At 41.6% G+C, this 21419-nt stretch overlaps 1 protein-coding gene and 2 non-coding genes across 6 annotated transcripts in view; 2 read left to right on the top strand and 1 right to left on the bottom strand.

Moving 5' to 3' along the window:
* Positions 1 to 1191: 1191 nt before the first annotated feature.
* Positions 1192 to 21419, top strand: part of GPD2 (glycerol-3-phosphate dehydrogenase 2) — a 240167-nt gene continuing 219939 nt past the window's right edge. For 2 of the 4 annotated variants that reach the window (XM_051848606.2, XM_070070858.1), the window contains exon 1: positions 1200 to 1409. The gene's annotated coding sequence lies outside the window, so the exon portion shown is untranslated. Of the gene's footprint in view, positions 1410 to 21419 lie in introns of all 4 variants that reach the window. The other 2 variants (XM_070070859.1, XM_070070848.1) reach the window with 2 other exon arrangements.
* TRNAA-CGC (transfer RNA alanine (anticodon CGC)) lies at positions 1441 to 1512 on the top strand. The gene has a single exon. It is a non-coding gene; the product is annotated as a tRNA-Ala (tRNA).
* On the bottom strand, positions 1748 to 1818 carry TRNAG-GCC (transfer RNA glycine (anticodon GCC)). Its single transcript has one exon. It is a non-coding gene; the product is annotated as a tRNA-Gly (tRNA).

Genomic DNA, 21419 nt, shown 5'->3' with positions numbered 1-21419 from the left:
ATTGAAGATGCTCATGTTCTGGGGCCTTGGGAGGGAGGCAGGGGTTGATTTCAGAAGGCTGAGACTTGGAACAGAGCTCCTTAATGACGGTCCGCTGAGGGGCCTTTTTTTATTTGGACATTCCCTATTACAGTTGAATTAGCTCAGTATGTGGCTTGTTAAAAATAAATCTGATTACGAGCCATTATTTGTTCAAATTACTGTAAGCAAACAGAGTAATTTATTTTTTTAACCTAGAAGTTGATTATGAAATTTGTGGATTACTCAGGGAGATTTTGAAACGTCTGCTTTCTGCTCTGGCTTTTGGCCTGTGGACCGTTTCATTTATCCAGCATGCAGAGTGGAGTTCGTGGCCTTCACTGCCTTACTGTCGGGGTCAGCCTGACAGGTTGCTTTTGGAAGCGATGACCACGCAGATCTGACCCCTGCTCCAGCCAGTCTGAGCCTTCTACAGCCCAGCTTTCACCTGGTGGAACAAACACCAACTGCACGGAGGGGTTAAACACAGCTCATTTCCCCATAATGCAAGTTAGCTCATCGAATTAGCGAGCCCTCAACCAACTGGAAGCCATATCCGAGGGAACAGGTCTGGGTCTTAATTCGGGCAGGAGTGTGACGAGGGAAGGTTCAGAGCTCATTAAAGGAGGTGTCCGGTGATTGCAAGACTATCTTCAACTTGGTGATTGCAAGACTATCTTCAACTTTTTCAAACAGTTGGGTTGGCCCAAGCTGTAAATACCAGATGGAGAAATAAACTCCTCTAGAGCAAGTCCCCCGCCGCGATTTTACCATCATTGATACATGATTACGCTACAAAGAGGGTGGCGGTGTCTTTTTTTTTTTTTTCAGTTTATGCCTCACTAAAATGAACAAATTGAGAAATCACTCTTATCTGCAGGAGTTGGCCATAACCCTAAAAAAAGACCCATTCTGGGGGGGATCTGGCGCTTGCACGTCGTTCTCCTGAGATGTGAGGTGTGTCCGAGGCCGGGGCGCGTGTTCAGGTAAGGTCACAAGGCTTCCGCGGGCGAAGAGACGGTCCCCACCGCGGGCCTTCAGAACCGGAGCGACGCGGCGGGCAAAGGTCAGGGCCCGCGGAGGTCCCGGGGAGCTCCGGCGCCTGCGCGTGGGCCGGCGGGGGCGGGGCGGGGCTGGCGCGCGGCGCGGCGAAGGCCCGCCCCCTGGCCGCGCGGGGCGCCGGGTCCCGCCTCGCCCTGGCTCCGGGGCCGGATTCCACGGCGTCCCGGTACCAGGGCTGCGCGTTCGCTGGTGGCCTGTGGTAGGGCGTCCGGATGCGCCGTGGAAGTAGTTTAAGACAGGAGTACAGGGGAAGAAACATTACCTCAGAGCGGCCGGCGGAAACCACTTGGGACTCAGCCTCCTAGAATAGCGCTGAGCAGACGGAATGAGTATGTATACCAGAAAGCCGGCTGTCGGCTGGGGGATGTAGCTCAGTGGTAGAGCGCGCGCTTCGCATGTGTGAGGTCCCGGGTTCAATCCCCGGCATCTCCAAGCAGCCGCTGTTGTTTTTTGTTTCACATCTGTGTATATTTTGCTTGCATCTGGGGCTCCCGAAAGCGATCAGAAAGGAAGGCAAAAAGCAGGGCGAAAACGACAGCCCTTTAGAAGTAAAAGTGAAACAAGAAGTGAGCTGTGGTAGTTTTTCATTTGTACAAGGGCCTCCGCTTAGAGAAATCCGCTTTGACTGCTGCCTGAAATACTGGAGCAAAAGGAGAAAAGTAAGACGTGCATTGGCCGGGAATCGAACCCGGGCCTCCCGCGTGGCAGGCGAGAATTCTACCACTGAACCACCAATGCTTACAGGAAAACTCCCTATTCAAACTCTATTTCCATGCTCTACTAGACGCACTTCGTGAGTAAGCCCCCTTTTCCATGGGTAATCATGTATTTATGTACTTTTTCTAACGAAAAAGCAGTGGGATTCTAGTTTACTAATTATAAAATATTGGAAAAACATTAAAATTTCCCAAATATTCATTATATTAACTCCCTCTGAAACTTATACGGAAATTCTTTTTTCTGTTCTTGGTGAAAAGGGAAAGGAAAATTATGTTATGTCTGTTACACATTTACCCAGTCTCTCAGGAATTTTTGTAATTCATAACAGTCTCCCATTCCTGGCTTTTTTTTAAATCATTTTAATGCTTTTCAAATAAATCCATAATGGAGTTTTTTTTTTTTTTTTTGTTATTGGGAATAGAGAAGAGAACAGGGAGCAGGAATCTGAGCCCTGGCCCACATTGAAGAGTAAATTGGAACTAGGTGGTCTGCACAGGAAACTTGGAAGCATTGGTGACTGTGGCCAAGTGACCCAAAGACTCCCAACTGCTCTTCCCTTGATCTTGGGCGCTCTTTGAACTGTAATGTGAGTCTAAGCTTTTACCCTTAGTGTCCATGAAGGGAGAAACTGAGAGTGAGGCAACATGTATGACACTAAATATGAGGTAGAAAGCTACAGATTTAGGTATTATTAGCACTTTATCTCTAGAAGGGAGGTTCCCATTAATTTCCAAGATTTTGACTGGCCAAGGAGATTTTAGGGGGAAAAATATGAGAAAACATCAGCTAACACAGGTACAATGCACATGAACTTCAACCAGGTGAGAGGTATTGTAACTGCTTCAACTTAACATATGAATAAACTGAGGCTATTAGATGCAATATTGGAAAACATGTAGTATTATGCTCAGTGTCTGGGTGTTTAGCCACTGCCCAGTTCAGCCTACAAATAATAAAGCACTGTGTACTTGCACCAAAATACCCAATGGAGCCCTGGACATTTTATATATTCAAAACAGTGGAGTGAAGTTAGGGAAAGAGCATAGAAAGCTACTGAAATAATGTAAGGACTTCTGCATTGAGATTTATTTTAAAGGACTTTGGTGTGTGTATGTGAATAAGAACAAAATGCGATGGTAAATAAATTACAGATTTATAAAGACATAAAAAATATAAAGTGCTTAGGGACTTAGGAAATCCAGACTAAAATCCCAAGAAACCTATGGAAGAACATATTTTTTTCTCGAGGCCCCACTCTAATATTTAAAATGAGATAAATGGAGAAGTGTGGTTTTAGAATTCAATTCTGAAGAGATCTAGCTTGCCTAGGGGCCTCAGGACCCTTGGGCAGGAGGCCACACCTTCCTTAACTGGTGCTCTCCATTCTGTCAGCTCATTTTTAAACTGCCTATTTAACTGTTTGGTTAGGTTACAAGTCTGAAATAAAAAGCCTTAAAAAGCCCTGAACTAAATATCTAAGGTCCTTAAGCATTCTGAAATACAAAAATTCAAAATTGTAAGAACAATGTAAAAGGACCTCAGAAGACAAGAAATACTAACAAAAGCGTAAAACAGGGGAAAGGAATCAAACAGCTGTGTGGTCTCAGGGCAGATGTTATTTAGTGACCTACCCAAAGGCCATCTTCTTTTCTTGCTAAAATTTTGAGTCCATCCAGTCCCAGGAAACAGATACGGTGTGTGAAGCCAGTCATCACATTTTCCTTTCTAAAGATTGATCTGGGGTGAATTTTGACTGAGTAGTTCCTTCAAGTAGAGTCAGCTAGGGAGTCTGATAAAGATGGAACGGAGATCTCCTTTGCCCTTTCTTTCCCTTTGTGACACTCATGTGAGGGCATAGTGCTTGGAGCTGCCCCATCCATCCTGTGACTTGAAGGAAGACTGAAGATGAGCCAGCCGAAACGTGGACACTGCACCATCCTGGGGTTTTCTCCATCCAGACTTCTGGTTGGATGAACTAACAAAAGATCTTTGCTAGTCAAGCATCTTTGAGTTGAATGCTTTGTTACATTATTCAGTGTGTGTGTGTGTGTGTGTGTGTGTACAGCAGCCCATTCCAACTCTTTCTGATGTAGGAATCTTGTATGCTATAGAGAACTAGTGCCTTGAGATTTGGGTAAGGCTAACTTGCCCCTTTGTCTCTGCTGTCTGTCTCACAGTGGCAAGTAGGTGGAACAGGTCTACTCAAATATTTTCCCTTGCCATTGTCCTTAATTTAGAAATGGGTATGTGACCTTAAAAGGCCAGTAAAAGTCTTTGAAAAAAATCTCTTGCCTTTGTTATAAGAAAAAACTGTCTTTCTGTGGCATGAGCAAACTAGTTGTGTTAGGAAACTGGTGCAGTTTTATCTATGGCGCGATCTACACCGTGATTTACATCCAAAGCTCTGGCCCCCACCGCCATTGCTGAAAGCCAGGTGGCCACAAGGCCCAACTGCTATTGTCAAGCTCCACCCCCATCCTAATGGGATTCGATGCTCTTGCTTCCCTGCCCTCCCTCGGGCAAAGTTTTAAAAGGGCCTGCTCCTGAACAAGTGCTCTCTTGGCTGCTCTCTCTTGGCTCTTCTCTTGGCTCTTCTCTCTGCTCTATCTTCTCTCCTCACTAGCTCCTCTGTCTCTCTCTCTCTCTCTTATACTCTCTTTCTCTCTCTTATCCTTCTTCGTCCCTTCCCTCCAGTCTGCTGGGTTTCCCCCAATAAACTCTTTCCCTTACTCCGGCGGTGTTCGGTGTGCTCTGTGACAGCTAACAGAAATATATAACAAGTTGACTACAGAGCCGGGTTACTGGTGGCCACCTTACTTGTCCAGAAGCGAGAGCCAAGCATATTTCAAATAGGACATCAAGCCCCTACTGACGCATACAAATTCTAGATTTGGGATTTATATGACTCAGTATGTTACCCTTAAACAGGCAGTTGCCTGGAAAGTTAGTTTGTGTTAGTGTTTGCGTTGCTTGCATCTGAACATAAATTGAGAAACTGTTTCACCCAAAACACTGTAATTTTAGGAAGCCATGACCCCAGAACATGATATAAGGTGAAAATATTAATGTTTAAGAAAAGTTTGGAACTATTAATCAGTGATAAAACTACAAAGATGATAAAAAACAATGAGAAGAGTTCTTAGGAAACATTTTTAGCTTATTGGGGGTAAAGTTCATTCTATCAAAGGAACTGGCATTGTGGCATAATGGGTTAAGCTGCTGCGTTCAACACTGTTACCGCTTGTGGGCACCAATTCATGTCCCAGCTGCTCCACTTCTGATCCAGTTCCATGCTAATGTGCTTGGGACAGCAGCAGAACATGGCCCTAGTTTTGGGCACCTGCACCCAAATGAGAGACATGAACATATGGGAGACCTGGAAGAAGCTCCTGGCTCCTGACCATTGGTCCCTGGCGTTAGCCTGGCCCAACTCTGGGCCATTGCCGTCATCCGGAGAGTGAACCAGGATTTGGAAGATTTCTCTTTCTGTCTCTCCCTACCCCCTCTTTGTAACTCTGACTTTCAAATAAATAAAGTACTTATTTATTTATTTGAAAGTCAGAGTTATACAGAGAGAGGTCTTCCATCTGATGGTTCACTCCCCCAGTGGGCCGCAATGGCCAGAGCTATGCTGATCTGAAGCCAGGAGCCAGGAGCTTCTTCCGGGTCTCCCACGTGGGTACAGGGGCCCAAGGACTTGGGCCATCTTCTGCTGCTTTCCCAGGCCATAGCAGAGAGCTGGATCAGAAGAGGAGCAGCCAGGACTAGAACCGGTGGCCATATGGGATGTTGGCGCTTCAGGCCAGGGCGTTAACTCGTTGTGCCACAGCACCGGCCCCATAACTAAATCTTAAAAAAATAAATATTATGACAGCAATGTAGTTTAAAGCAGAGAAATTGAAACGCTGGGAAATCTACTTAGGAGGTAGTTATCAGGGACACGGAGGGGCAGTGCAGTCCTGAACTAGGGTGAAGGCTCTCACGTGAGGTTCAGGCAAGGCAGAAGGCTGAAGAGAAATGAATCTAGGAACTCTATTTTAAGGGACGTGGAAAATTGTGATATAGTGTGAGGAAGTTACTTTCAGAAATTCTGATTTTAGGAGGTGACTTTGATGGGAGATGGGGAGCCAGAGGTGGAAGAGTGAGCATGAAATGGAACATGGGAAGGCAGGCAGACATCCTCATGCTGATTCTGAGTTTTACTGTGTTACATAGATAGACTCTTATGTGGGAAACAGTGATGCTGTCAGTGTGGTCAAGCCTAAGATCACAGGTGGCGAGGGTGGTTCTGGGGGCCACACAAATGCTGCCTCAGGCAGCTCAGCTCCCTGCTCAGATGAGCAGGAAGAAAACACTGAGTACCCTGAAAGGTTACACTCTCGTCTGTCTTAGGCAACCCTGGCCATTGTGAGGCTTCGCTGGGGCAGGCGGGAAGTTCAGAGTTGCACTGTAGCATCATAGAACACTTGATCAGAGAACCAAGTGCCTGGCTGGTATTGGCTCACCATGGAAATGTGACCAGGCTTATATCATCCGAAGAAAGCAAACCATTTTAGAAACAGAAATAGTTCATATAACACATAACACCAAAGCAGTGCCTTTTTTTTTTTTTTTAACTTGTGAGTGATTGTATTGATTTAATACACACAGCTTATTTCTGTCCCAGGTTACAAACTAGCCCTGGGGAAATGGTGGAGCCTGTCATTTGGATTGCCCTTTACTGGCTGGGAATTAAATCATTACTTATTCCATTTTAGAATCACAAGTAGTACCCTAAGGCCTACTTTCCTAAGGATTAAAATCAAGGCATGGAAATGAAGATTCCAGGTGTAATTCTCAGATGCATGCAGATGTTGAGAATGCAGCAATTTTTCCTGGGAAGCTGTCACTGCAAAATCATCTGCTCACAACATGCTCATTCCTAGTCCTCCAGCATGTCCCCCCGTCACTGTCTGATTTCCCGCTTTTAAAATGGCACTGAATCTTGCTTTTCTTCCTCATGCCAGTATCTCCTTCCTAGGACACACAGCTATTAGCGTTCTCCCTAGGCTATCTGGGAAACTAACTTCCTTTGCCATCCTGCTTGCTGCTACCAGTAGAATTTTCTCCCTTCTCTCACTCTATCCCATTCTTTCTTCTTAAAGTTTTTAAAATTTGATCATTCCCTTATTGTTGCTTCAAAAATATGAATGAATTTCAGATTCATACAGAGTTCTCATGGTGAACCAAACGTGGGTGTGAGTTCTTTAGTCCTTTCTTGATTCTCATCTCTGGGTTTAGCATTTATTCAAAAACTCTGCAGTTGTGCCACTTGGCCACCCATCTTGTGGCAAAAATAGCTTTTGACTCTCTTCCCAAGGGCTCTGTTTTCTTCTTGCAAGTGTTTTGGTCTTTTAAAACACATGTATTTTTATAAGTAACCCATGCCTATAATATAAAAGTCAAAAGATACAAGTGTAGAAGAGTATGCATTGATGGGGGTTTGGAGTAGTGCTGAAGACATCATTTGGGATACTCATGTCCCATCCCTTATTTGATTGCCTGGGTTGAAGTGCTGGCTCTGCTCCTGATTCCAGCTTTCCTCATATTTGTACAGTAAGGGAGGTGGCAGGTGATGGCTCAAGTAATTGGGTCCCTGTTACCCATGTGGAATACCTGGATTGAGTTCTACGCTCTTGGCTTCTGCCTTCCTCATCCCAAGGTATTGTGGGCTTTGGGGAGTATATCAGCAGAAAAGAGATCTCTGCCTGTCCATATCTGTTTTACAAACAAAATAATTTTTCTTTTTTTAAAATAAGAACAGTACATCTCAACTCAACCCAGGTTCAGGTTTTCCCTTCCTAGAGGCAACTATTGTTACCAGTTTGTTTTATCTTGTTTTGTTTCCTGCTACAAATATTTCTATGTAAATACTTTTATCGTGTTTTAGTTTTAAGCACAAACGGGGAATGTTAACTGGTACAGCCACTGTGGAAGATAGTATGGAAATACCTCAGAAGTCTGAATATAGACCTCCATATATGACCCAGCCATCCCACTCCTGGGAATTTACTCTAGGTACACCATATGAAAGTTATCTGTGCCTTCATGTTTATTGCAGCTCAATTTACAATAGCTAAGATATGGAACTAACCCAAATGTCCATCAACTGAAGACTGGATAGAGAAATTATGGGATATCTACACCATGGAATACTACACAGCAGTAAAAAAAAAAATGAAATCCTGTCATTTGCAACAAAATGGATGCTACTAAAAACATTATATGTAGTGAAATAAGCCAGTCCCAAAGGGACAAATACCATATGGTCTCCCTGATCTGTGGTAACTAAAGAGCACCTAAAAGGTGATTTATAGAAATGAAATTGACACTGAGATGCAATGACTGAACAGCCCTTGTCTTGAGTGTTCAGGAAGTTTTTTTTTTTTTTTCATACTACTTGTTGAGCTTTTACTTAATATAGAGTTAATTTTATGTGTGTAAAGTTAATTGAAAATAGATCTTAGTCAAAAATAAGAATGGGAATAGGAGAGGGAGGAGGAAGAAAGGTAGGGGTGCAGGTAGCGTAGGAAGAAAAAATTGAATAAAAAGAAAGCACAAGTGGTACATTTTGTATACACTGTTAAGCTCATAACCCTTCCTTTTTTCTTTCTATAAAAAACACATCTGGAAAAATTTTCTCCTAAACACACACAGAGCTGCTCCTTTCTTTTTAATGGTTCTGTGTCCAGTTTTAACTTCCTTTTGTGGGCTAGAAATTAAATCATTATTTTTTCCACTTCACAATCACAAATAGTGCCCCAAGGCCAACACTCTTAAGGATTAAAACCAAAGCATGGAAATGAAGAAGCCAGCTGTAATTGCATGGTGCATGAAGGTGGTGAGCAAGACCCTTGCATGGAAGTACTGTAATTACCTGACTCAGTTCTTAGCAGAGGACATTTAGGCTGTTTCCAATCCTTTGCTAGCAGGAGCAACACTACATTGAATACCTTGAGCAAATACCATTTTTTGCTCAAACATGAGATCACCTGCAGGATAAATTCCTAGAAGCAAAATTGCAAAGTCAGAGGATGAGTGCACTTCACATTTGGTACACATTGCAACATTACTCCCCAGAGAGGTCTATTTTGTTTTTATAGAAAGCTTTTATTTAATAAATTTCGTAAGCACAGCTTTTGGATTATAGCTGTTCTTCCCCCCATACCCACCCTCCCACCTCCAAATCATCCCACCTCCTATTCCCTCTCCCATCCCATTCTTCATTAAGATTCATTTTTTTTAAAGATTTTATTTATTTTATTTGAGAGGTAGAGTTATAGACAGTGAGAGGGAGAGACACAGAGAGAGGTCTTTCTTCCGTTGGTTCACTCTCCAAATGGCTGCAATGGCTGGAGTTGCACCAATCTGAAGCCAGGAGCCAGGCGCTTCTTCCCAGACTCCCATGTGGGTGCAGGGGCCCAAGGACTTGGGCCATCTATTGCTTTCCCAGGCCATACTGGGAGAGGAGCAGCCGGGACTAGAACTGGCACCCACAATTCATTTTTAATTATCTTTATATGCAGAAGGTCAACTCGATACTGAGTAAAGATTTCAATAGTTTGCACCCACACAGACGCACAAAGTATAAAATACTGTTTGAAGATTGGTTTTACCATTAATTCTCATAGTACAACATATTAAGGATAGAAGTCCTACATGGGGAGCAAGTACACAGTGACTCCTGTTGTTGATTTAATAATTGATATTCTTATTTATGACGTCAGTGATCACCTGAGGCTCTTGTCATGAGCTGCCAAGGCTATGGAAGCCTCTTGAGTTCACAAACTCTGACGTTATTTAGATAAGGCCATAATCAAAGTGGAAGTTCTCTCCTCCCTTCAGAGAAAGATGAAGAGAGGTCTATTTTTTAAAACATTACTTTCATTATGTTAGTCTTTTGCTCCCAGACTGCAGTATGTAACTAATTCCAATCACATTTTCTAAATCTTGGTAGATTTGGGAAGGGCTTCATAGATGTTCAGCCTGTGGAGACTCACAGGACCACAGGACCTTGCACTTGTTCAGTTCTATGCAATTGCCACACTAATTCTCAAGGTTTGAAGGGTAACCTTATATTTTCACCTTGCACTGGGTCCTGAAATTTTGTGGTCATTCTTGGCTACATTCTCCAGACTGCGCAACCCAGTTCCATTTTATCTACTGCAGTCATACATTGTCTGTCATATACAAAACACAGTACGGCCATTCCTCATGGTCATGGCTTTGTTCAGGTTGCTTTCTCCTTCCAGAACATTTCTTCTCTGTGAATCTTTCAAAGGTAGTTTCAGCTTTTTCTCTCCTCAGGAATCCTGACTAACCTATCTCAATCATCATTTATTTTCTGTTTTCCTTCGAGTTCCAACATGCTGCCTCTTCTACCCTGCACCTGCTTTGTCAGTTCTGATTCTGCCTTTACAATTCTTTCAATACAAGGGTTCTCCAAAAAAGTTTGTGTAAACAGTTAAAAGATGAGTTTATTTCAGTGCAGATAATTTGAAATCCATGCATATGAGAATTCTTCAAAAATTTCATGAAGAATGCATATTATGAAAAAACAACGCATGAATTTCAAAATTCCATTTTCCATGAACATTTGAAGTACTCTCATATTAGATGAGTCATTTTATTTTCTCTAGGTCCAAAATGAGGGTATCACCAAAGTTCTCTTCAGCACAATAATCTGAGAAGTTTTTATGTTGCCTTTTGAAATATGATGAGGTTGATGTTGCAGAGAATATATATAAGTTTGAGTAAGTTGAAACTTATAGTGCAAAAAAGCTCTTAGGAAGGTTAAAAATAAATGGATTGAGATGCAAAATACATGTGCTTATTAATTTTTATAAAAGATGGGACTAGTGCTGTGGAATAGTAGGTTAAGCCTCTTCCTGTTATGCCAGCATCCCATATGGGCGCCAGTTTAAGTCCCACTGCTCTACTTCCAATCCGCCTCTCTGCTAATGGCCTGGGAAAGCCATGGAAGATGGCCCAAGTGCTTGGGCCTCTTATACTTTTTACAGTGATGTTTACTGTTGTGTTACTTGAGGAAACAACCTGAGTGTCCTCTGGTAGAGTGGACAGGTAAATCATTACTTGGGTCTGCAGTGCCAGCATTCATAAGGGTGCCACTTCGTGTCCTGGCTGCTCCACTTCTGATCAGCTCCCTACTTATGCACCTGGGAAAAGCAGCAGAACATGGTCCAAGTACTTGGGACCCTGCATCCAAGTAGGAGATCCAGAAGAAGCTCCAGGCTCCTGGCTTCCGATCAGCTCAGCTCTGGCTGTTGTGGCCATTTGGGGAATGAACCAGCAGATGGAAATTCTCTCTCTCTTTCTTTAATAAATCTTAGAAGAAAAAGAAAAAGGAAACCATTGTCTTTCATCTTCCACTTCTCAGTTTTCATCTATCATTGATTTCCATTTTTGTTTATTTATGTAATATTCATGAGTAATTTTTTGCTGTCACATGAATCTCATTTGGTTTATCTAGTAGGTGTTACAGGTTGAATTATGTCCCTCAGAATATGTATGCTGAAGTGCTAACCCCTCAGAATGTGACCACATATGGAAATAGGATCTTTACAGATGATCTAATGATATCATTAGGTTGGACTCTACTCCAATAGGACTAGTATTCTTATAAAAAGAGAAAATTTGGACACAGAAACATGCACACAAGGGGCATACAATCTGAAGATGAGGGCAGAGATAGGATGATAATTCTACCAGGATCCTCAACACCTTCATGCAAAAAAAAAGTATATTATGAAAACTATATATGGATTTCAATAATATTTTGCACCAAGTTAAATTTAACTTTAAAATCCCATTTCCATGAACTTTTTGAAGTACCCTAATACTGGCCAAGAAATGTCAAGGATTGCTGGCCAACTACCACAAACTGGGAAAGGGACATGAAATAGATTCTCCCCTGCTGCCCATAGAAGGAACCATTCCTGGCAATACCTTGCTCCAGGACATCTGACCTTCAAAACTGAGACACTAAATCTCTGTTGTCTAAGCCGTATGACTTGTAATAATCTGCTGCAGCAGCCCTAGTCAGCATATACTTGGATTATTTGGAAATAAAACATCTAGTTAGAATACAGGTTTGACTTGGCAGAAACCAGTGTATTTTTTTAAATTAATAACATTAACTTCATTCTTAATATTAGTTCTTGACTTAATCCTTCCCTATATTTTTTTAAAATATTCATTTATTTATTTTAAAAGGCAAAGTGACAGAGACAAAGATATATATATAGAGAGAGAGAGAGAGAAAGAGAGAGAGCGCGCAAGTGAGAGTGCACTTCCATCTGCTGGCTTACTCCTCAAATGGCTGCAACAAGTAGATCTGAGATCTGGACCAGGGTGAGGCCAGGAGCCAGGAACTCCACTGGGGTCTTGCATGTGTATAGCAAGGATCCAAGCACTTGGCCCATCTTCCACTGCCTTTGGTGCTTTAGCAGGAAACTGGATCAGAAATGGAACATCTGGGTCTTGAATAAATATTTGAATATAGGATGCCAGTATAGCAGGCTTAACATGCTGCACCACAATGCTGGCCAGTTTCTACAATTTAAGCAGCAAAAAACCAGATTTAATAGTATTTTCATATTATCAATATATGAAAGGAAATCAATATAAATAGTAAGTAGAGAGGATTGGATTTCAGAAACTCTTTTTCAAAGTTAATATCCTAGATACCAGAGGTTTCATTTATAGAAACTTAGTAAAAAAAAATTAAATCGTTTTATAATGTACTAGTTCCCTAAATGAGTTAAACAGCTTTGTAAGGAAATCTCATAGATGATAAAATAATTGACAATGACTTCTTAAAAAATATCCCTTTGCTATGGATGAGCTTTTAGAATAATTCCTACTTTAAATGTGTATAGTTCTGTTTTCGTGGTTTTTTTTTAACAGTCTAGAGGCATTGAGTGTAATTAATGGTTATGAAGGGTTGCAGATGTAGTCATAACACAACAGGAAGGACACAAACCTTTACAAAGGAAAAGTAATATATTTGTTTTCACCTTCAAGCTTTTTTTTTTTTTTTTTTTTTTGACAGGCAGAGTGGACAGTGAGAGAGAGAGACAGAGAGAGAAAGGTCTTCCTTTTGCCGTTGGTTCACCCTCCAATGGCCGCCGCTGCAGCCGGCGCACCGCGCTGATCCGATGGCAGGAGCCAGGAGCCAGGTGCTTTTCCTGGTCTCCCATGGGGTGCAGGGCCCAAGCACCTGGGCCATCCTCCACTGCACTCCCTGGCCATAGCAGAGAGCTGGCCTGGAAGAGGGGCAACCGGGACAGAATCCGGCGCCCTGACCGGGACTAGAACCCGGTGTGCCGGCGCCGCAAGGTGGAGGATTAGCCTATTGAGCCACGGCGCCGGCTCTACCTTCAAGCTTATCAATATAATTCTAAAAATCTATCTTTGTTTTGACACATGCTTTGTTTATTAACTACCTTGGCCTTATACATTTTCTGATTTGTTCTTAAATATAAAGTGTGCATTTGTAAATGGAACCCAGGTTTCTGCGTACCTTGAGTTGTTCATCATGCACACACATACACATATGCATTTACTCCTTCCTCTCCTCAATAAAAAACACAGAAGGGAGAAACCTAGAAGGCATATATGGAAATGAGGCAGACGTGAATTACACATCACCAAATATATACTTCTATATAGGTTTATATTTCAAACTATTTATATATATTAAAAACAATATTTAGTTAAAAATGAAGAAAGGAAATAAAAAATATGAATGCAAATGGAAACCAAGGATCCCAATGGCATATTAATATATAACTACACACACGTACACACACACACAAATTAATTCAAATCACATTTGAACACAGCATAATACTGTGGCTACTTAGTAGATATATCCTAAGGGCAAAAAATGGGGAAGGAAGTCTTGATTTATCTGTTAGGTTTGTATTAATAGTAATGCTGGCATATAGATTCTGAGATTATGTGTATTGTAAGATAGAGCAAATGAATAATACATTGATGTTTGATGGTATTACTTTTTCACTTTGGAGGGAGAGATAAAAAATACAGATTGGGAAAGTAAGAGGAAGAACTACAGGTGATTGAATTTGAGTAGGAGGTTCACACAACAAAATCATACTTTCGGAAATGTTTTCCTTGAGCTTTGTCATCTAAAAGGGCATAGAAGTTATGATACTCTAGTAGTCCCATGAGCATCCCTCAGGGCTAGAGCTCGCTTTTGTTACTGGGTGGATGATGTGGGGAAAACCTGTTGAAAGAAACTATGTATAGGTCAACAACTGTTTTTTTCAGGTAAATATATATTTAATGTTAAGGAAAAGACTGAATGGGAAAGAGTAAGAGTAGTATGGTATGAGTATAAGTGCTCCCCGCCATTTCCAGCTATGAGAGCTTCAGCTTCTACTTATCTTTCCAGCCTTTGTTTTCCTTAATTAAATACAAAGAATAGTATGTCCAACCTTATTGGGTTGTTTTGAAAAATATATGAGTTTATACATTTAAGCACTTAGAATTCTTGGAACTATGTCAGGACCCAGTAATTGTTAAATATTACTATAAGTAATTATAAGTTTTGGGCTTTTCTTTATATGTATTTTAAAAAATTATACCTGTATTACTTTTATGATAAATTTCAAATAACATCATTTATCTTTTAAAAAAAAACCAATTACTTCTATATCTTTAATTCAGTAGGTAATTATCTATCATCAGTTTAGCATTTAATGGAAGCATATCTTAAGGCTTAAATCAAGGGCCTAAATATTTGGGCCATCTTCCATTGCTTCTCCCAGGTCATTAGCAGGGAGCTGGATTGAAAGTGGAACATCTGAGACACGAATGGGTGCCAATATGAGATGATGGCATTGCAGGTGGCGGCTTTATTGGCTATGCCCAAATGCTGGCCCCTGCATTTTTCTTCTTATGTTACAGTGTAAGTCAGGCTATAAACTGATGGGTCTGAGTAAACATGCGGAAAGTTATTGTAAATGCAAGTGTTTAATGACATCAGTTGATAAATATCTGGTGTTTCCATTTTCAATGCACGTATATCTTTGAAACAGAAATTGAACAGAATCCATGGGCCAGGTCCTCCACACCCTTGGAAGGCTTGTATATTGCTGAAGTGTTGCACTCTGTTTCATTCCAAATATCCTTAACCTTTTCCCAGAGACATATTTTTCTTTTGATATATTAATAGCACTGCTCAAGTTACACAGTTTGTTCTAGCTCTCCCGCTCTTGCTTAGTTCGTTTTTACTGCCTATCACACATCTTCTTGATTTTTAAAATTGGCTGGTTAGACAGCTGTTTCCAGGGTCCATTTAGAATGTACAGTGCATGCTGAGTAATGTGAAGCAGCAAGCAAGGCTGCCTCTCCAGGGTGATTCTCTTCTAATTATCTGTGTGTATTCACTAGCAGATATTCCAAATATTAGTAAGTTAGAGCTGCACTCACAAAGTACCATGGACTGGTGGCTTCTAAAGAACATAAATTATTTCTTATAGATATGGAGGTCAGGAATCTGAGTTCTGGGACCAGTATGGTTAGGTTCTCTTGAAGGCCCTCTTCTACCTGGCAGATGCTGTTTTCTTATATTCTCATATGCAGAGAGTTAGGGGGCTCTCTGGGGTTCCTTTTATAAGGGCATACATTTCATTCATGAGGATCTCACTCTTATAATCTAACTACCTTCTTTCTTTTCTATATTTTGACAGGCAGAGTGGACAGTGAGAGAGAGAGACAGAGAGAAAAGTCTTTCTTCTGTTGGTTCACCCCCAAAAATGGCCACTACGGCCAGCATGCTGCACTGATCCGAAGCCAGGAGCCAGGTGCTTCCTCCTGGTCTCCCATGGGGTGCAGAGCCCAAGCACTTGGGCCGTCCTTCACTGCACTCCCTGGCCACAGCAGAGAGCTGGCCTGGAAGAGGGGCAACCGGGACAGAATCCGGTGCCCCGACTGGGACTAGAACCCTAGAACCCGGGGTGCCGGTGCCGCAGGCGGAGGATTAGCCTATTGAGCCGCGGCGCTGGCATAATCTAACTAAAGGGCTACCTCAGTGCTGGAGTTGTGGCACAATGGGTTAAGTACAGCACCTCCCCTTGCAATGCTGCCAACCCATTTTGGTGTGTCAGTTCAAGTCCCAATTCATCTGCCTGCATTCCTGCTAATGTGCTTAGGAAGGCAACAAAAGTTGGTGCAAGTACTTGGGTCCCTGACATCCACGTGGGAGATTAGGATGGAGTTCCTGGCTCCTGACTTCAGCTTGGTCCAGAACTGACTGTCGGCCGTTGCAGGCATTTGGGAAGTAAACCAGAGGTTAAGATTTCTCTCTCTCTCTCTCTCTCTCTCTCTCTCTCTCTCTCTCTCTTTCTCTTTCTGTCACTTTTCTTTCAAAGAAATAGATAAATCTATAAAAAAGAAAGTGTGAAACAACCTCCCTTTAAAAATAAATAAAGGCCCTACCTCATAATCCTAAGGGTTAGTATTTCAACATGTGAATTTGGTGGTGGTTGTTGGTGGCAAGAGGAGAGGCGGGGGAGGAAGGGGGAGGGAACAAAAACATTCAGTGTATTGAAATTATAATATTATAAACCATTGAAGAACCTACCTTCCCTACATTCAAACTGATAATCCCAGAGCCCCCCTGCTTGTGTGGGTACTGCACTCTACCCCTAATTCTGGTTCTTTTTATGTGAATTTTGTTGTTTTCTCTTTTTCTGTGGTCTCAGGCTTGCTCTTGACCTGCTCTCTTATAAATAGTTCCCAACTCCGTTACTTCCTAGTGTCTCTTCTTTTGGGCATTTATGTCCTTTAGCCCAATACTCTCTACACCAGTTCAGCCTGGCTCACGAGGCCCAGGATAGGCTGCCCTTGACCTGAAGGATAAGATCAAGGTAATGCTTCATATAACATTGTGCCCCATCAGCACTTTTCTCACTTAACTTTTTGTATGTATATGCTAATATTATGCACAATTCCATCTTTTGAATTCCTTGTAAGTGTCTTACTCCTTTTCCATCCAGGATGTAACTTAACCTAGCAGTGAAGATGTGGACAATGATTAAAGATATGGTAGAAAGGTCCAGATTGAACCATTAACACATTGGTACTTTTCCCCTCCCCCACTCATTTACTGCAAAGTGCTGCATTGCAAAGTCATATACGGCTTGGCTTTATTTTGCTACTTAACATTCATGACCACCTTATCTTGATTTTATGCTTAAAAGGTTAATTCTGCTATTAGTTACTTGGAGACCTCTTCACGCTTCCCTCTTTCTTCACTATATACATACATAGATACACACACACACACACACACACACACACAGGATATTACACCAGTGAAAAGAGTATTCAATTTGATCAATTAACTGAATGTGAATTACAGATCAATTATTTTCAATTTAGTATGTTTTTTTTTTCTGCTTCTAAGACTAAGTTTATGTAGTGGAAGGAAAGTAATAGGGTTGGTGAAAGTAAGACTACACATAATGTTTATAGGAAACTAGACTTTGTTCAACTTGAACTAACAGTGCACTTCTAATTAACACATCAGAAAACAAGACTTTAAGTAATTTGCTTAAAATCCTTCACAAAGTAAGTAGAGGGTTAGAATTCTTGCTCTTGAACTTACACTCTTGAAAACTCATTTATGCTCCATAGCATTTACTGTGTACTTGATTTGTACAACTTTCCAGTCATATAAGTTCTATACATTAAATAATGCAGCAGTGAAACTTTCTAGCAGTTTTTCCTTTAGTAGCAAGTAATTGGAAAATATCAAACTAGTAACATGTCTCCTACTATGACCTTAAAGGTCAGTGAACTTCAAGCTGTTTATAACCAATATGTGTTATAAAAATAACAGTTAAAAGGTTTGAATCATTGATAAGAATTATTCCTAAAGAATCTTTGGTGAAGTTTAGGAATATTATGCCTCTTCAGAAAAGCTGAGCTCACTAAGATACCAAGTAATTTCCTCCGTTCACTTTACCATTCTGAGTGCTTGTCTAAGTAAGGTGGGAACAACAGCTGCCACACAGTTTCTACAAGCAATGAAGAAACCGGTAACAAAGATATAGGGTTTATCAGTCAGTCATTTTTTAATATATAATTTATTTATTTATTTGAAAGGCAGTGTTACAGAGAGCCAGAGGCAGAGACAGAGACAGAAGTCTTCCATCCTCTGGTTCACACCCCCAATGGCCACAACGGCCTGAGCTGTGCTAATCCGAAGCCAGGAGTCAAAAACTTCCTCTGGATCACCCACGTGGGTGCAGGGGCCCAAGGACTTGGGCCATCCTCTACTGCTTTCCCAGGCCATAGCAGAAAGCTGGATCGGAAGTGGAGCAGCCAGTATACAAAGTGGTGGCCTATATGGGATGCCGGCACTGCAGGCCGCGGCTCTATCCGCTGCGCCATTGTGCTGGCCCCCATCAGTCTCAAAAAGTACCTGCAGACAGCTGTATGAGTAATGTGTTGTATGGTACAATGGCTAAGGATAAAGATCTGGTTATGATTTGAATCCTGTCTCCATTTCTTACTAGCTCTGTGACCTGGCAAGTCATTTCTCCTCTATGCTTTGGTTTCTTTTCTGGCAAAATGGGTAGGCAATTGTATATAACCTCATTGGGGTGTTAGGAGAATTCAATGGGCAGTCTTCCACAGTACCTGACACTTAATAAGCTTAAATATTAGCTAGTGATTCAGTAAATAAGAACTAACTTTGTGAAACCATGTGTAACTGTATAAAGGTGAATAATATTATGAAGACAAATAAATTAAACCTGAGAGAATATGCTGCATAGTAGCCAATTCTTGAATCTTCTTCTCTAGGAATGTGGATACCATGGATAAAGTGATTTATACGTTCACATGAGTGCAAGGGCCCAAGCTCTTGGGCCATCCTCCTCTGCCTTCCCAGGCGCATCAACAGGGAGCTGGATCAGAAGTGGAGTAGCCCGGACTCAAACTGGCACCTATATGGATGCCAGTACCGCTGGGATTTAGGTGCCTCAGACGGCTGCATAACCCATTAGGCCACAGTGCTGACCCCTTGCTGTTAAATTTTAAAGTTACGATGTAGGAGTGAGCATTTAGCCTATTGATTAGGACACCTGCATCCCGCATCAGAGTACGTAGGTTCAATTTCTGGGCCTGGCTCTTTTTTTTTTTTAATATTTTATTTATTTGAGAGGTAGAGTTATAGAGAGAAGGAGAGACGGAGAGAAAGCTCTTCCATCGGCTGGTTCACCCCTCAAATGGCTGCAACATCGAAAGTGAACTGATCCAAAGCCAGGAGCCAGGAGCTTCTTCTAGGTCTCTCACACCAGTGCAGGGGCCCAGGCACTTGAGCCATCTTCTGCTGCTCTCTGAGGCCACAGCAGAGAGTCAGATGGGAAGAGGAGCAGCCAGAAAGTGAAGGCTTTAGCCCACTGTGCTACAGCGCCAGCCCCTGGGTCTGGCTCTTGACTCCAGTTGCCTGACAATGCAGATCCAGTGATGGCTCAAGTTACTGGGTTCCTGTCATCCAAATGGGATAGTTGGGTTTTGTTTTCAGCTCCTGGCTCTGCAGTGCGTCAAAGGGAGCTCTGTCTGTCTCTCTTCCTACCTTTCAAATAAGAAAACTTTTAATTGGTATACAAATACAGTGAATTTATATCATTAAATAGTCTTAATTGAGTATTCTAAGCACAGTTGCTCTCAGAATTGAAGTTTCAAAGCAAGGTATCGTTTATGAACATAAATAACATATAACTACCAACCTACACTTCTTATTCTTCAAATTTTATATAAACTGAAAGTTAAACCTAACAGCTTTGTAATAATTGATGCTGAAGCACAAGAAGAAAGAATCAATGTGAGGTCAAATATACACATTAAAATTTAAAGAATAGGTCTGTTATCTGAAAGTATTCATAATGCATCTGATATATATATCTAAAGGTGTTTCTATCTCAAGAAATATATGAGTTCTGACTCGCTTGGATTTTCACATGTTTTATGGAAAAGATGTGAACCAGATGATCTAAAGTCACTTTCTAGCTCTGTAGCTTTGTGACATTTCAGTGGCTTCAGCAGTATCATATCATTGCTGAACTTTACTAGAAAGAGAATCAACTTTTTACATTCAAAGTGGATGAGTTTCTGGGGGTCATTGTGCCACAGAGGATTAAGATGCCTGCATTCCATATTGGAATGAGGGTTCAGTCCTATATACTCCACTTCGGATCCAACTTCCTGCTAACTCATTCTGGAAGGTAGTGGATGATGGCTCAAGTGCTTAGGCCTCAGCCTCCCACATGAGAGATCTACATGGTATTCTCGGCTCCTAGCGCTTTTACTTGGCTCAAATTTGGCTGTTGTGGGCATTTGGGGAGTGAACCAATGGATGCAAGATCTCTCCCCACCCACCCTGTGTGCTTTGCTTTGCCTTTTCAAGTAGATGAAAATAAATAAATAAATAAATATTAGAATTATTTTATAAAGTGAGTTTAAAAAAGGTTCTGAAAGTTATTGAATACTAGCAATACTTTAATGTGTACTCACTTTTTAAATGATCATGCTATCAGTGTCATTTCCATTTTTAAAAATGTGAGATGTCATCAATTAATATGTGTATATTTTAAATAACAATGACAGTCCCAGAGGGGAAGAATAGGTCCTTATTATGTTGTTAAATAAGGATATAAAGGTATGATATAATACCTAAGAAGATTCAAAATCATATTATGATTTCTGAGTAACTAATTTATTCCTATTTCTTGATTTTTAGACAAAATAACAAAAACATAAGTTATTCTGCAAATATGGAAAATATAACAAGAAAAGAGTCTAATCCAAACTCTTTACTTTTTATTATTTACTTAAGTCATTCATTAAATGTTTTATTTGAGGGTTTTATGCGCCAGGCACTCTTCTAGTCGTTGATGTTACCTCAGAGAACAAAATACCCACAAATCCCTGCCCCATGACAATCACATTGTAATTTTTTTTTTCTTTTTCTTTTTTTTTTTTTTTTTTTTGACAGGCAGAGTGGACAGTGAGAGAGAGAGACAGAGAGAAAGGTCTTCCTTTGCCGTTGGTTCACCCTCCAATGGCCGCCGCGGTCAGCGCGCTGCGGCCGGCGCACCGCGCTGATCCGATGGCAGGAGCCAGGAGCCAGGTGCTTTTCCTGGTCTCCCATGGGGTGCAGGGCCCAAGCACCTGGGCCATCCTCCACTGCACTCCCTGGCCACAGCAGAGGGCTGGCTGGAAGAGGGGCAACCGGGACAGAATCCGGCGCCCCGACCGGGACTAGAACCCGGTGTGCCGGCGCCGCAAGGCGGAGGATTAGCCTAGTGAGCCGCGGCGCCGGCCCACATTGTAATTTGAAGAGATTGACAATAGACACAAGAAATAAGACAAAGAAAGGAAGATAAGTGTTATGGAGAAAAAACAAACCAGGGACAGGGTTATAAAATATTGGTGAGGATCTGACATTGCACATAGGGTGGTGAAAGAAGTGACATTTTAGTGAAAACTGCAAAAAGGGAAAGAGAATATAAGTGCCAAGTCCA

This window comes from Oryctolagus cuniculus, chromosome 3 (genome assembly GCF_964237555.1).
Source record: "Oryctolagus cuniculus chromosome 3, mOryCun1.1, whole genome shotgun sequence".
NCBI classification, from domain to species: domain Eukaryota; kingdom Metazoa; phylum Chordata; class Mammalia; order Lagomorpha; family Leporidae; genus Oryctolagus; species Oryctolagus cuniculus.
Note: the sequence above shows the minus strand (reverse complement) of the source record. Positions and strands in the feature narration are given on the sequence as shown.